Here is a 15087-nt window from a genome sequence, read left to right as displayed (position 1 = left end):
AGGTGAGGGAGAGAGAATGAGAGGGAGGGTGAGGGAGAGAATATGTTAGGTAGGGGGAGAGTGAGAGGGAGACAGAATGAGAAGGAGGGGGTGAAGGAGAGAAAATTAGAGGGAGGGGGTGAGAGGGATTGAGAGGGAGGAGGTGAGGGAGAATGAGAGGGAGCTGGGTGAGGAAGAAGGAATGAGAGGGGTGAGAGGGAGGAGGTGAGGGAGAGAGAATGAGAGGGAGCGGGGTGAGGGAGACAGAATGAGAGGGGTGAGAGGGAGGGGGTGAGAGGGAGGGGGTGAGAGGGAATGAGTGGGAGGAGGTGAGGGAGAGAGAATGAGAGGGAGTGAGGTGAGGGAGGGAGAGAGAGAGAATGAGAGGGAGAGAGACTATGAGGGAGGGGGTGAGTGAGAGAGAATGTTAGGTGGATAAGCAGCCGTTCGATATATATAGGAGACGCGCTACCCTGCACGGACCCGCCAAGGACTGCAGCTCTCTAAGCAGATAAGCTGTATTTTTGATTTCTGTATTTTTTTTTTAAAAACCAGGAGCAATAATCTGTCTGGAGAATACATTGCACACCTATGCAGAGGGAGATGGAATTATTCTGCAGGAATCAGGGCTGTTTCAGCAGAGGGAATTCTCGTCCACAAGAGCAAGGGGTCTTCTGTATTGTGTACTTTGGTCTTCTTCTGCACCCAAGTCAAAACCCAGGAGGCTGTCCCAGTACCTTTAGGCAACATATAGCCATCAAGTTCAGGTCAATACATCGTGCAATAAATATAACGCAGTTATTGTCACGGGAGACCAGGTTATTTACACATTTTTACTGGGATCATTCATTGAGTAAAACAGGGTACAGAAATCAATTTTAATTTATTCTGTATACATTCGCATACACACAATGATACACATAATACAGATGAAAGGACACACTTGCTTTGGGGCTGGAGTTGAAAACTAGACTTTCCTAGGTGCAGGGAACTCTGTGGGAGAGTTTTACCCTGACCGGGACTTAGCCCGGAATCTCCTGGAACCCAAATCAGCATAAAATTCCATACACCACCGCTACGTTCTGTTCGGAGAACTTGGTCCCTCCTGACCGCGAGTTAGTCCAAATCGGCATAAAATCCCAGTCGCGACCGCTACGTTCCTTTCTGTGAACTTGGTCCCAAAATGCTGGACTTAGTCTCTGGCGGGCAGGCTTTTCAGGCTTGAAATCGAAGCCGGTTGCTTTGCTATTACAAACAGAGCATCTTTGAAAATCCCGGACGCGCTCTTTCAGCTCAGACTCAAAGGGAACACACAATCTGATTGGCTCAGGGCTTCTTATAGTATTCTCTGCTTCATTCATAAAATAGAAGCAAAGTGGACCGCCAATCAGCACGTGGGAACTTTCCCAAGCAGCCAATCAGTGACAAGCCGGCTAGAAAAGCCGGGTTAGTGGAAAATTCGAAACAGCCAAGGGGCATATGCAAGCCTGACACATACCCCCTCAGCCATCCCAATGCCACCCGCTGGGCAGGCTCCACTAGGTCTGACAGAACAAGTGGCATCCCGGAGGGCTGCCATTGATCTCCAGACCTAGTACTCCACCTTTCCTCGCTGACCAAATGCTGTTCACACCTCTGGGCATCCTCTGGCTGCTTTGATCTCCAATGTCCAGCAGACATACCGGTGCTATGGTTTTGCTTCCTGTTTGGACATCGGTTCCGAATGTTTAAACACATTATAATGCATTAAAGTATATTTTAATACACTCCGAGTCTTGGGGTACAGAGAACAGAAAAGGAAAAATGTTGTCTCTTTATTTCTGCTGCCTTATTTCCTCACACTTTCCCTGTGACTCAGTTTGGACTCTGAGTCTCCCCCCCCCCCCACCTTATATATGACTGGGCACTCACAAACCCTATACTGGTTGTGAGTCACCTTGGCACTAGCTGGGGTATCCACCTTAACCTAGGGATTCCCTCAGCTACAGGAATACATATTCATCCCTGTGCCTCATTCTCCTTTCTGGGCTGTGCTGAAGCAGGGTACTCTAGTGGTGAGGTACATTTATGGGGGAACCGGCAACTCCGGACCCCAACCTCCTAGGCACATTCTGTCAACGGTTCCTCTGCCAACCCCGCCCTTGAAACTCATACCCTAGCAATCCCTGCTTGACTGCATGCCCGGAAAGGGAAAAACACAACAAATGCTTTTAATACATACAGTATAACACAGTGATACAATGTTACTGGCTCCAAGAGCTGACTCTCTGGGACCCTTATACACGAAACAGGGGTAACCAAAACGGGCTTTACCTTTATTATAGAGCCTGTTACCCCCGCCCATAACAGTTATAGCTCAGAATAAATGCGACACAAAAAAGGTCTGCTGAACAATATTTCCAAAACATGTTTCTTTATCTGCCCCACTGTGTGATTTGTAATAGAATATTCTTTTAATGTTTTCTTTATTTAACAAAAGAAATGGGCAAGCTAATCCGTGTGCCTTCCATCTCTAATCTTAATCATCTGGCCAACATCCAAAATCTTCTACCCTGCAGACATTTCTGTAACGTTTAGTCATCAAAAAGGGAAGCCTGAAGAATGCTTAATGCTTTTTGTCTATCTCATCCAAGTTACAATAGGATTCTAAGAACAGCAACCCTCTTTCTGTGTGAGGGGCTGATGACACATGCCTTTGTTCTTCAGGAGGATTGTAAGTGTTATCTGGTAAGCCTTCCCTTTTCTTCTAATTGACGAATGTGCAATGCAAGCACAAGACAGCCAAAGTACAGCAAACCGTGCTGTGGTGTGGCTTTTTTTGAACCATGAAGGCCGTAAACCTCTGCCAACTGCACAAAAACCCGGTTTAATAAGGATAATATTTATGTTTGTGTTGACACGCTGGTTGAGAACTAATTATTTCTGAGTGATTGCTCTACATGGAAGGTTTACCTTGGTCCATCTAAAATTGGTGTAGGGCTGGGGTGGGCAACTTCAGTCCACCAGGGCCATCAACAGGTTAGGTTTTCAGGATTTCCCCGCTTCAGCACAGGTGGCTCAATCGAAGACTGATTTCCTGAAAACCTGACCTGTTTGGTGGCCCTTGTGAACTGGAGTTGCCCAACCCTGCTCTAGGGCAGAGGTGCGCAAACTGGAGGGCGCAACATTTTCTTGGGGGGCGGGGAGGTGCACGGCGCCTAAAGAGGCCCCACGTTCTTCCCCACAACATTTAAATAAAATGCCGGGGGAGTGTGCAAGGCCTCTGCAACTCCCTCTTACCTGCTCTCCGGCGGCTTCTGGCGATGCGTCGCCACGACAGCGCAGCGTTAAATGACGCCGCCGCTGCTGGAGATAAGGTAAGTGGTGGGGCGCGAGCAGGGGGGAGAGCAGGCAGGGGGGCGCAAAGAAAAAAAAGTTTGCGCACCCCTGCGTGTGGGGCATGAATTAAATTCCTAGAACCAACTGCCCAAACACTGCTTTTTCCTTAATGCTTCTAACTGTAGCGACATGTAGCCACAAGCAACATGAAGTCTGTTTTGTGGTGGTTTATTTTGTAAATATATTCCTCCCCTACCTCACTTTCCGGGCGCAGCGCTTTCTGTATGCAAACAAGCGCTCCAGAAGGTTCGATAATGTGCATTTAATACCAACATCTTGGTCACATACAAATGAACCATTTCAAAGAGTTTCTATGATCTGTGCTTTTTGTATATGTTTCTTATGTTTTGTACGGCTTGGTTCTTGATGTCACATTAGTTAATGTGAGAAATATATATCACTCACTGATACCTCACTTGCAGGTAGATATAGTCGTCATCAACAAACACAGTGTGATGTATATGAATGATACCTGTATAAGCAAGAAGGGAGAAATACCACCGTCTACCACAAAGAGCAGCTAAATATGGATGGTACGTTGGTTGAATGTGCATATATACGTCAACTCTATTAAATAGCAGTCCAAACCATAAGATCGTGCAGGCTGTGAATATAAGTATCTGGCTATAAATAGCAATCGCACAAATAATACAACCGTGTCTGCTGCGGTGGAATCCCCGCTACCATCTCTCGTCCTAGCACCTCCCTGTCTGGGGATTTATTTTAATCCTATTTTTAAATCACTTATACATACATTCACTTGTTTCGGCGTTTGATTATTTCATTAAAATATTTGTTATTTTTCATTTTAACAGGTTGGACGTCCTATCTGCCATGTAGCCCCATTATTTGTGGGTGATTGGAGCATGCGAGGCTTCTCTGACTTTATCCCCCCCATTTAATTATTATTGCACCATGAGTGCGTGCTAATAAGGGACTCATGTGACCTCGGTCACTATCTTGTCTGTATTTTGGTTAATTTTCCCTATGCACCTGGTGTTTACTTTGTAATTGTTAATATTGTGGAATTGAGCGTTATAATCATCTATGTTCAAATTATGATCAACATGAAATAGTATTTTCCACACAGGTCAAATATATACCCCCATAAGGGATATGCTCAGAACCCCTTAATCTAAACAATACCAAAGAAAAAGTCATTCCAAAGAGAACTAAAAAATTATCCAAATCACTTATTTTAGTTATTAATCCATAAAAAAATGCAAATATTCTTAACTGAGCACGGATTCAGCATTCCACGTCCCAAATGTTACATACATCAATATTAAACACATCCTGTTCAAACCTACGAAAACAATGGTGTAGCCATAATAAAAAAAATAAGCAATATAATACATGCTCCTACTGTAAAACCAAATAACAAAACAAAGTAAAAATAAAAAAAGATAGACAGACTAATTCCTTGGGTCTTCCTCCTATTTACATGAAAACAAATCAGACATTGCATGCAACACATATATCTTCAGATGAATACGTCATAGCTATTACAGTCTTCAAATTCGTACCCCTCAGACCTATAACATAGACAGGGTATGTGGACAATTATGAGCTGCATATATTCATACAGACTTCCGTTTTATCATAGCTCAATACCTAATACCTTCTACTGGTCACCTGTAAGGGAAGCATCCAGAACACAGTCACAGCTCGACAAATAGTATCCTGGTCATAGTGTGCCTGCATAAGATGGGTCATCCTGTGTAGCCTTGATTTTGTATATCAAAGCCACCATTCTTCTTTCACTTCCACCTCATCGGGTTCAAAGGCGGTCATTCTACTGTACATCTACCAAAGTGGCAGTTCAGGCCGTTTTCATACGAAAGTCCGCATTGAATTGAATGGGGATTTGCGTCAGAGAGCGGCCCCAAAAGACGCTTTGATGGATATATAGGAAACGGCCCAATGTATGGAGGGACAATTGATAAGGCTACAAAAAAAATGCCAGTTCGTCTCTCGGCCCAAATAGTGATACCCTTTACTGGTCAGAGGTTATAAACCGTATCAAAAATCAGCTTTAAAAAGATATCATTTATACCATCACATTCAAGGTCTTTGTTACACATATAATATAGATCCATAACTATTGTTGCAAACGCAGTTTCCCTACATCATGAGGTTTGGGTTCCACATGAAGACGAATGCTTTGCTCACTTATTGATTCTAGGATATATTTTTATTGACAGCACTGCAAAGTCTCAATTCTGTTGACTTTGCTTTTGTATTATAAATGGCATATTTTCGAGAGCGCTACTTCCAAAATGTGCATTCATCATTGGTGATCATACCCCTAATACTCCATAGTATAATACAAAAGCTTTACACTTGCACCGTTTGTTTGCACGTAAATAAAATTAATAGCATCTCAAGCGAATAGTCCATGACCCAGCTTGCTGAATATCTACCCCCCAAAGAATAAATAGACGTGTTACGAAGGCTCTTTATAATAATCTAATGAGTCTGACCAACCAAAGTCTAGATCTGGTTAAAAAAAATGAAAGTATCTCTTTGAAATCTTTATACTGCTGTCATCACAGCTTTGCAGCTATGATAAAAGCCCGATGACAGGTTAATATTGCCAGATACTTAAAGAGGCATTTTTAAGTTACTAAGCTTATAAAGAGGGGTGGAGAATGTTTTCTTAGATTGATGGCATAGAAAAGAGTGTAAACTCATAGAGGATTTATTTCTACAATTAGACAATACTCAGTGAGCCGATACAAAATACATGAGTCTTACATTTCACTCACACGTACATAAGAGAATATGTTTCTTAACGCCGACTTTTATTTTTTTTTTAAAGGACAAGAAATCAGACACTCATTCTACCTGCTACGGCAGGTATGTCTCGCTGGAAAATAATGCAATTTTATTCATGCATTAAATAAAAGAATTGATAGTGTTTAAACAGATGGCCATTTGTTTTTTTTAAAATAGAGAGTGATTAAGTCCCACACCATGAAGCAGAATAATCTGTAGGTTAAGTCACACTGACACGTTGGCTGCTCATGAGATAGAAACTGTGTCATAAAAGCTTCATATAACATAATTTCCTGTTTTAAAAAGGACAATAGGCCCAGACGCTCTTCCAAATGTTATTCTTATTTTCTGCCCATGCGGACCGTATAGGTTTCAAATAAATAAAGTTTACAAAATACCTTCATGAAGCATATAAGCAGAAAAAACGGTGGGGCTCAAGAACTTTTGGGACCGATCACATAGACCCTTCGTCAGGACTCCAATGCGGCTACCGTAGCAACTATATTCCTACCACGTGTATAGTGATGCCGATTAGTGGAGATCCTCACATATCCTTCTGACGTTAGCGCCCGGGAGGTGGTGATGTCAGCAGTTATGGCGTGATGCCAAAAGTACAGCAAAGGCATCAAAGGGCACAAAATGAGTGAAACACAGATCATCAATGCGCTACAGCGAGCATAAAGGGACAACAATAGTGTTATGTATACCCGCTAGTACCGACTCAATTTTTACTTTGAGTGCAATTTTCAATTGTTTTGAGAGATCTAATTTACCATCATCATCATCATCATCATCATCATCATCATCATCATCATCATCATCATCATCATCATCATCATCATTATCATTATCATCATCATCATCATCATCATCATCATCATCATCATCATCATCATTTATTTTTTACTTAAAAATAGTGATACCGTTATGGGAGCACCGCAATACTTTACAGTCAGTTTAAGAACAAACTAAAATTATACACAATTCATTTTGTTAGACAGGGAACACCAGAAGGAAGAAATAAGTCTTACATCATGCCTGGAACAGCGGTAAAGCGAGTTCCAGACCTCTGAAGCTGCACACGAGAAGGAGAAGAGTGACAGCACCTACCCCGGAGGGTCCCCCAAAGGGGACAGGCCCACAGGAGGCACATGGGACACAATAGCCACCTGCAGGGTCCGGCCTTGCAGGAATGAGGCAACCCATTGTAGTAAACCGTACATAATAGCGCACTCCTCCCTATAGAAGTTTGCTGCTGGTAAAAAGATAGGCCTTAACATATAGAAAGACAAAAAGAACGATTCCTGCGCTCCTACCAATTAAGCTTAAATAAAATAATGAGCTCATGAAAAAGGGTAATTTTATTAAACCCTCTGGCCAAAGCATTTATAAGCCTGCATGCCATGACAAGGCATAACCGTATGCAGGTACCTACACTGAATATATGTAATAATTGTCCTCGTGATAAAATGTGACGAAGCCCTGAAGGGGTTAAATAAAGCACATGCTTATGTGAGTAGTGCAAATGAAAACTGACCAAAGCCAGTATCATAGTTACCTTACTGTAGAGGTAAATTGTGGGTGCACAAATTCCCTTGTGTGAATATAATTAAACGTACGCATATTTCTTTCTGTCAGCCTTATACATTCACCTACTCTTCAATAGAGGGTGATGTCCAGACTGACACTGAGGTGTATTGTACCTGCACTAATTGGAAAATTGGTAGGGGCTCTGTAACTGCTATGTAAAGCAGATGAGCCAATAAAACCTACCCCTATGACGTATCAGTGATCGTATATGTAAAGCCTATCTTTTTACCAGCAAACTTCTATAGGGAGGAGCGCGGTATTATGTACAATTTCTCACAAATATTAGGCAATCCTTTTCCTTGCTGCCTACTCCCTACGGGCATTTTAATATAGTATCACTGAAACGTCATAGGGGTAGGTTCATTGGCTCATCTGCTTTATATAGCAGTTACAGAGCCCCTACCAATTTTCCAATTAGTGCAGGTATAATACACCTCAGTGTCAGTCTGCACATCACCTCTATTGAAGAGTAGGTGAATGTATACGGCTGACAGAAAGACGTATAAGTAAGTTTTATTATATTCACTCCAGGGAAATTGTGCACCCACTGTTTACCTCTACACTAAGGTAACTATGATACTGGGTTTGGCCAGTTTTTATTTGCACTACTCACAGAAGCATATGCTTTATTTAACCCCTTCAGGGCTTTGTCCCATTGTATCACTAGTCCATGGGACAATTATTACATATATATTCGGTGTACAGTAGGTACCTGCATACGGTTATGCCTTGTCATGGCATGCAGGCTTACAAATGCTTTGGCCAAAGGGTTTAACAAAATTACCCTTTTTCATGAACTCATTATTTTATTTTAGCCTAATATGTAGGAGCGCAGGAATCGTTCTTTTTGTTAACCCATTGTAGTGCAGTCCCACCGATTCCGGCTAAATCCCTCAGGCAGTGCAGCAGCATCCAATGATCAATCGTGTCGAAGGCCACTGAGAGGTCCAACATGACAAGAGTCCCAAGAGCTACATATATACCCCCAAACACACCTTTACACAACACGTGGAGAGACCCCTTTGCACAAAAGAAGTACACCCCTCTCCCTCTCTCTGTTCCTTTATCGTCCTCTCCAGCAAAACCCATATTTTAGGCTCTAGAGGGAGCTATCACCACCTTTGGCTAATACTATACATATTACATAAAGCTTGGCCCCCTGCAGACGCACTTACCAGAACGTCCTCCTACTGTCTCTGTACGTTCTCCCTACCTACCAATTAGATTGTAAGCTCTTCGGAGCAGGGACTCCTCTTCTACAATGTTACTTTTATGTCTAAAGAACTTATTCCCATGATCTGTTATTTGTATTATTTGTTATTTATATGATTGTCACATGTATTACTGCTGTGATGCGCTATGTACATTAATGGCGCTATATAAATAAGGGCAGACATAGATACCTTTGGGTATGACTTATCTAACACATCATTAAGTCCCTGCTTTAATGATAACGAAGCTCTGTGGATACAGTATGTGTTGTTAGAGGGAACACCTCTTTTACATACCATTAGCACTAACGTCCATAACAGTTCATACAATGTAACAGCACTTAACAAGGCGTCAGTGAGCTTTGCGTTTAGACATTTTTGCCGCAATTCTTCCTGTTCTGTAGTCTTGGCGTGGGATTAGATCAGGTCATGGTGACGTGATAGTGGATCCCTTGACGGGCAAAATAAAAATGAAATAACTAAAAGAAAAAGACAAATGAAACAATAAAAAGGGTGCCAGACAACCAGTCAACACCGACCTGGTCGAACCTTTCGCATGAGGTTGCAAACTATATCAAAATTGGCAATTTTTATAGTCGTGGAAATGCCACAGCTCAGTTAGGGTTCACAGACAATTCCCCCCGCTTTACATCCATGTGCATGGCAATTTAATTTCAAGTGCTAACATTCTCTAAAAGCGGTAGATTCACATGCATAATTCTCTATAATTGCTCCAATCCCTTAATGCTGGGACTATGTATAAAGCACATACTGTGTTTCCCTGTCAGCCTGGTGTTATTGTGCACACCGCCTGCTGATTTGTCCCCATTATTAGCACCTTGAGGCTTGGTGAAACGTTTTGCCAGCAATTAAGATATAAAAGGCCAGGCACACCAAATGTAGTCAACAATACAAACTATTTTTACTGATGCATAGTGGAATACAGGCATACCCCGCATTAACGTACGCAATGGGACCAGAGCATGTATGTAAAGTGAAAATGTACTTAAAGTGAAGCACTACCTTTTTTCCACTTAAGGCTAAGGCCCCGGTCACGGTGCTGTAATGCGCGCCCGCGCTTTTGGCTGCGCGTTCCGGCGATTCCCCGGTCTGCAGCTCACTGCAGGAGCAGAGACCGGGGGGGGCGTGGCGGAGGAGTGACGGGGGCGCGGCCATGACGTCACCCGGCAGGTTCGCCCTCATTGGCTGAACCGCCGGGGGGCGTGCCTAGCCGCTCGACGCGAGTTCCTGCTCTCAATTCTATTGAGAGCAGGAGTAGCTCTCGCACGAGCGCTGCGGCCCCCCCTCGCAGCGGGCCCGGCGCCATTGCGGGGAGGGTTCTCGTGAGCGCAGCATCCGGCACAGCGGACGCTGTAGCAGGCAGCGGGGGCAAGGCCTAACGATGCATGTACTGTACAGCAATCATCATATACGTGCATAACTGATGTAAATAACGCATGTGTAACAGGCTCTATAGTCTCCCCGCTTGCGCACAGCTTCGGTACAGGTAGGGAGCCGGTATTGCTGCTCAGGACATGCTGACAGGCCCATGCGTGAGCTGCCATTTGCCTATTGGGCGATATGTCCTTACTCGCGAGTGTACTTAAAGTGAGTGTCCTTAAACCGGGGTATACCTGTACCACATTTCGGCACCAGCCGATGCCTTTTTTATGGGGTTCATTGCAGGAAATAATTTACAAATGACCTACAGTATACACATGTCCAAACACACAAAGTGCAAAAATAAGCTTTACAAGACATTGAGATGGTGTGGCCTCTTCATGTCTGGTTGTGACCAGTGTGGAACGCAGATGAGACTTCAATTCAGCGCTTGAGGCAATGTGGCTATTCTACTTCCAGGTGCCGCCAGCATGACACATAAACGTCACTTCCGGGCCACCATTTTGTAGAGACGGACAGGGTAAAGAAACAGCCAGGGATGGCGCAGTGAGCCGCCGAATCCAACACAACACCAGGGCCCAGCTGTATAAAGAAAATCAACACGGAGCAAAAGAAAATGAAAAAAGAAATACCAAAAAAGTGCTAATTATATTAAATATATAAAAAAGACAATTCAAGGAGAGGGGAACTAACCTGACCTTAGAAAAAGCTGTCGCAGGAGCAAATCGATCAAGATCAGCACCCCTGACCTCCACCATGATCGATTCCCCATAATACAGATAGAGGAGATGGAGTATTTATGTTCCTGACAATGTTCAATGGTGTAGTAGTGTTATTCCCATTTTTAATATTACCCATGTGCTCAATAAACCATGTTTTTAACTGCCGGGTTGTTTTTCCTATGTATGCCAGGATTGTGAAACAGCGGGGCACCCTCTATATGTGGAGACCACAAAGAATTTCATAAGGTATAAGAGTTAAAGACATCATCAGTCAATATTCGCAGCATTTATTACACGGGTTGTGTGCCACGACTGTTACTGTACATGGTTTTTAAACCATTTAAATGCCTTGGGGAAGAGCGCGGGGCCTCTGGAGTCGCCGTGCCCCCCCTGGAAAATCTTGCGCCCCTCAGTTTGCGCACCCCTGCACTAAGTTAATTTTGGAGTAACAGTAATGCAAGTAGTGTCATTTTCATTTTGTGTCTCTTAACGTCAGTGTATAAAGCTCTTTGCCCCATGTGTGTCAGCTTATGAGTTGGGGAGTTTCAAAAGGCTGAGTTACAGACAGAGGATCTACACAGTGAGATGTATCAAATTGTCCAGCTCTGTGCGTTCCATTTTACTCCTTCAATCTGTCAGTAAAACCGACCAAGTTGAAGGTGGTAGCTAACAATCTGCAACAGAAAAAAGAAACGGTTTCTACATTGGACGCGCCTGTGCCCAAATGGTGCAGTGCAGCAAATCACACTTTCTCTGCCCCAAAATTTCCTTGGTACGCAGACCATAAAATAAAATTTTGATCATCCCAATTTTGATAGTCACGTAATAGAACCTGATTATTTACGCCGTAAATAAAATTTAAAAAAAATCTCTCTAACTGCTAAATATTAAAGTCATTGCTAACATGGCAGAATCAAAACCTAGACCAACAAAGCATGTTTACTTTTCCTAATAAGTGCCATGTCTGAGAACAAGCAGTAGACATCTATGGAGAAGCCTCCACTTTGAGGAAGAACTTCCCTGTTGGTTATTATATACAGTATTTAAGGAGACAATGGCCATGTGAATCCATACAAAATGAAAGTCGGAGGTTTGACAGGGATATAGTTGGTAATGCAGATTAAGGTTTTCTGTTCTACAACTGGGTGGATCTTAAGGGCCTATTGCATGTACAAAGAGACTCCCACATACCGTAGAACGATTTATTTTCTCTTCTGGAATTTATCCTTCAGTAGATAAAAAGAATGTGTGTGTTTCAGGTTATATAAATGCTGTCCCCCTGAAATGAATAATAATCATAGCGTTCGAATGTCCCTGTATTTTTAATTTTAAAAAAAATAGTAGAGCTACAAATAGAACAAAGGAACCTCCATTGAAACAATGACTACTTATGTCAAGTTTAAATGCTTTGACTCTTCAGTTGAGGTTACAATGTAATCCAATATCTTCCATGTACAGTATTGGATCCTTATATACACAGTATTTTAATAAAACAAAAAAAAGGAAAACAAAACAAAGAAGCAATAACAAAGATGAACCCATATATACACCGATTTTAGTGGACTATCACATTATGAAGTGCCATCCGGTGACTTTAAAGAGATTCACTCAGTTCTGATATTTGCAACTGGTTCCATGAGAGCCTACAGAGCTAGGCAAGATATACCTCCGTCACTAATGCACTGGTGACACCTCAGTGATAGATGGATAAACAGAAACACCTAATGGATACAGCATAGAACCAGAACATAGATGTAAGTTTAAAGAAGTGTCAGGACTCTATGGGTATAGCAAGACTAACTACAAGGCAGCAGCTAACCGTTGCAGTTCCTTTTATAGTTAATAGGGCATCTAATTAACTAATTCCTAATGTTTCTGCAGAATGTTGAGTCTAGGACCCACCTGTTCTTGACTCTTCTCCTGCTCCCATTATGAATTCTGGCCTATATACTGTTTCTTCCATCTCCATAATGTCAACGTTCATTGCGACTAACCATGATAATGACTTCCCAAATAAGAGACTTTTGGTGGTCTGCCTGCCCAAGCGCTCTGAAAAGGGGATCAACTGGTAAATTAGGACCCACATACAGCCCTTCATGATCATGTGTCAATTTCAGGTCCCAGAACGTTGAACTCGTTGAACGCTGATTAAGGGGCCAGCATTTCATTTAATTGGTGTGATGGGGCAGTTGGAGTCAGGCACTTGTAAGGTTTGCAAATAATATGTGCCAACAAGATGAATGTGCAGTACCTTCTGCAAATCAACATTGCCTTGATAGCGCCAATACAATAAATGGGGTTATATTTTATATTTCAATTTCCTTCTTACATAGTTTCACTTGAGTAGCTGTATGGACCAGTGTACTGAGCCTTGACTCTGTGCTCTGTGGTACATTTATTTCCATTCTGGCCACAAACGTCAATACCACTAGACACCCCAGAGACAAACAACTGCACTGTATTTTGAAGCCCCTTGTTTGCTGACTCCATGGCCTGTTCTTGGCTTAGACTTGCAAAGTTGTTTAACAAACCAGGAGACAGAACAATTGGCCATTTGCCTTCTGGCTCAACGTTACCCTACTCTGGCAGAAATATAATTGAACTGAAACCCGTTGAGGGATGAAGGAGGGGGTAGCTTGTGAGTTAGTAGATTGACTGAGCGCAAGAAGTGAATTTATGTATATGGATTTCTGATATAAAAATAAATAGCATTAATACTACATTTAGCTGATGTTCGCAACTAATAAGAGAGAACAGTGGCAGATTATTAGGAGCTCATACCAGCATAGATAAGGCACTGTTTGCATTTACAGCAAACATACTTCAATAATGCATTCACATGTAGAATTACTGCACACAGTGTTAGAGGGTCCTGTAATAACGGGAAACATTAATGTATTGATACTAGCAAAAAGCGAGGGAGGGGAGAGCATACTGATGCAGAATTTGATACATCGTTTATTCATCCACCGACGTCTTTCAATAAAAATGTTCAAAGTAATACCCTGTCATCAGGGAAAGACATGTCATGGCAAGCTGTCATCGGTGAGAAACATAAACAAACAGCAAAGCACTGCAATGCAGGGGAGTGTGGCTGAACTTTAACTATTAAAACCAAGAAGATTGTCCAAGAAGACATGAGAGACTGGGAAGTCTTTGAAAACCTAGAAGAGCCAGAGGTCCAGAAGCCAATATTTATTAGCACCCAAGATGAACGCATGCTCAGGAACAGCAAGTTTGAAGGTTCTAGCCTTGCTATTGTCAGACAAGACAGAGGATTAAAGAGGATTACATGTAGAGACCCAGACGTACTACCGTATGATGACAACAGACTTAAAACATGCTTTTGAACCAGAAACCTGTAATGACTGGCATTGACTCATGGGCCAAAGCCACTGGAGAGAGATTGGGGAAACCATAGCTTAATCCAGTCATTTCTCAGACATTTCTCAGACTCACTGAAAAAGTAAGAAGAAGACTCCCAGGGTGCATCTCTAATTGGAATCCTCCCTTCTAACCAACAGATCAGAACTTGCCACCTGACTGTGTGTCCCACATGTTCATAGTACTGTACACCTGCGGGTATGGTAAGAAAGGAACCCATGAGCACCTCAATTACTTCAGGCCTGCAAAGCAGTCTTGCGAGTGGCTGATGGGTGAGTGATGCATGCAATAAGATTTTGGTGTGCAGTAAAAGACCCACAGCATCTTTACCTGGTCTGTGGCAGAAGATTGTCTACGGGATGTTCTAGAGATGACGACATATTTTCTTCAGAAGTACAGGTGTAACATTAACATGGCTTATGATCTGGCAGTAAATAAAATCCACCCAATAATTCAAACACCCTGCTGGGAAAGCATTTTCTGCAAAAGACAGATCACTAAGGAGCTCTATGAGTTTCATCATGCAGTGTGATATACTGTATGTGGCAATCTGGTCCACTATTTATATGCATAGAGAATAGTATTTGGATCTCACTAGCAGGTTACAATTATCTGCCAACACACCAGAGGCTACCGCAATCTCA

The 15087-nt window shown here is 42.6% G+C and overlaps 1 long non-coding RNA gene across 1 annotated transcript; it reads left to right on the top strand.

Annotated features, from left to right (window-relative positions):
- The first annotated feature begins 2616 nt into the window (after positions 1-2616).
- On the top strand, positions 2617-6230 carry LOC142490884 (uncharacterized). Its single transcript, XR_012800130.1, has 3 exons — positions 2617-2706; positions 3780-3890; positions 6179-6230. It is a non-coding gene; the product is annotated as an uncharacterized LOC142490884 (long non-coding RNA).
- Positions 6231-15087: the final 8857 nt, after the last annotated feature.

This window comes from Ascaphus truei, chromosome 3 (assembly GCF_040206685.1).
Source record: "Ascaphus truei isolate aAscTru1 chromosome 3, aAscTru1.hap1, whole genome shotgun sequence".
NCBI lineage: Eukaryota > Metazoa > Chordata > Amphibia > Anura > Ascaphidae > Ascaphus > Ascaphus truei.
Note: the sequence above shows the minus strand (reverse complement) of the source record. Positions and strands in the feature narration are given on the sequence as shown.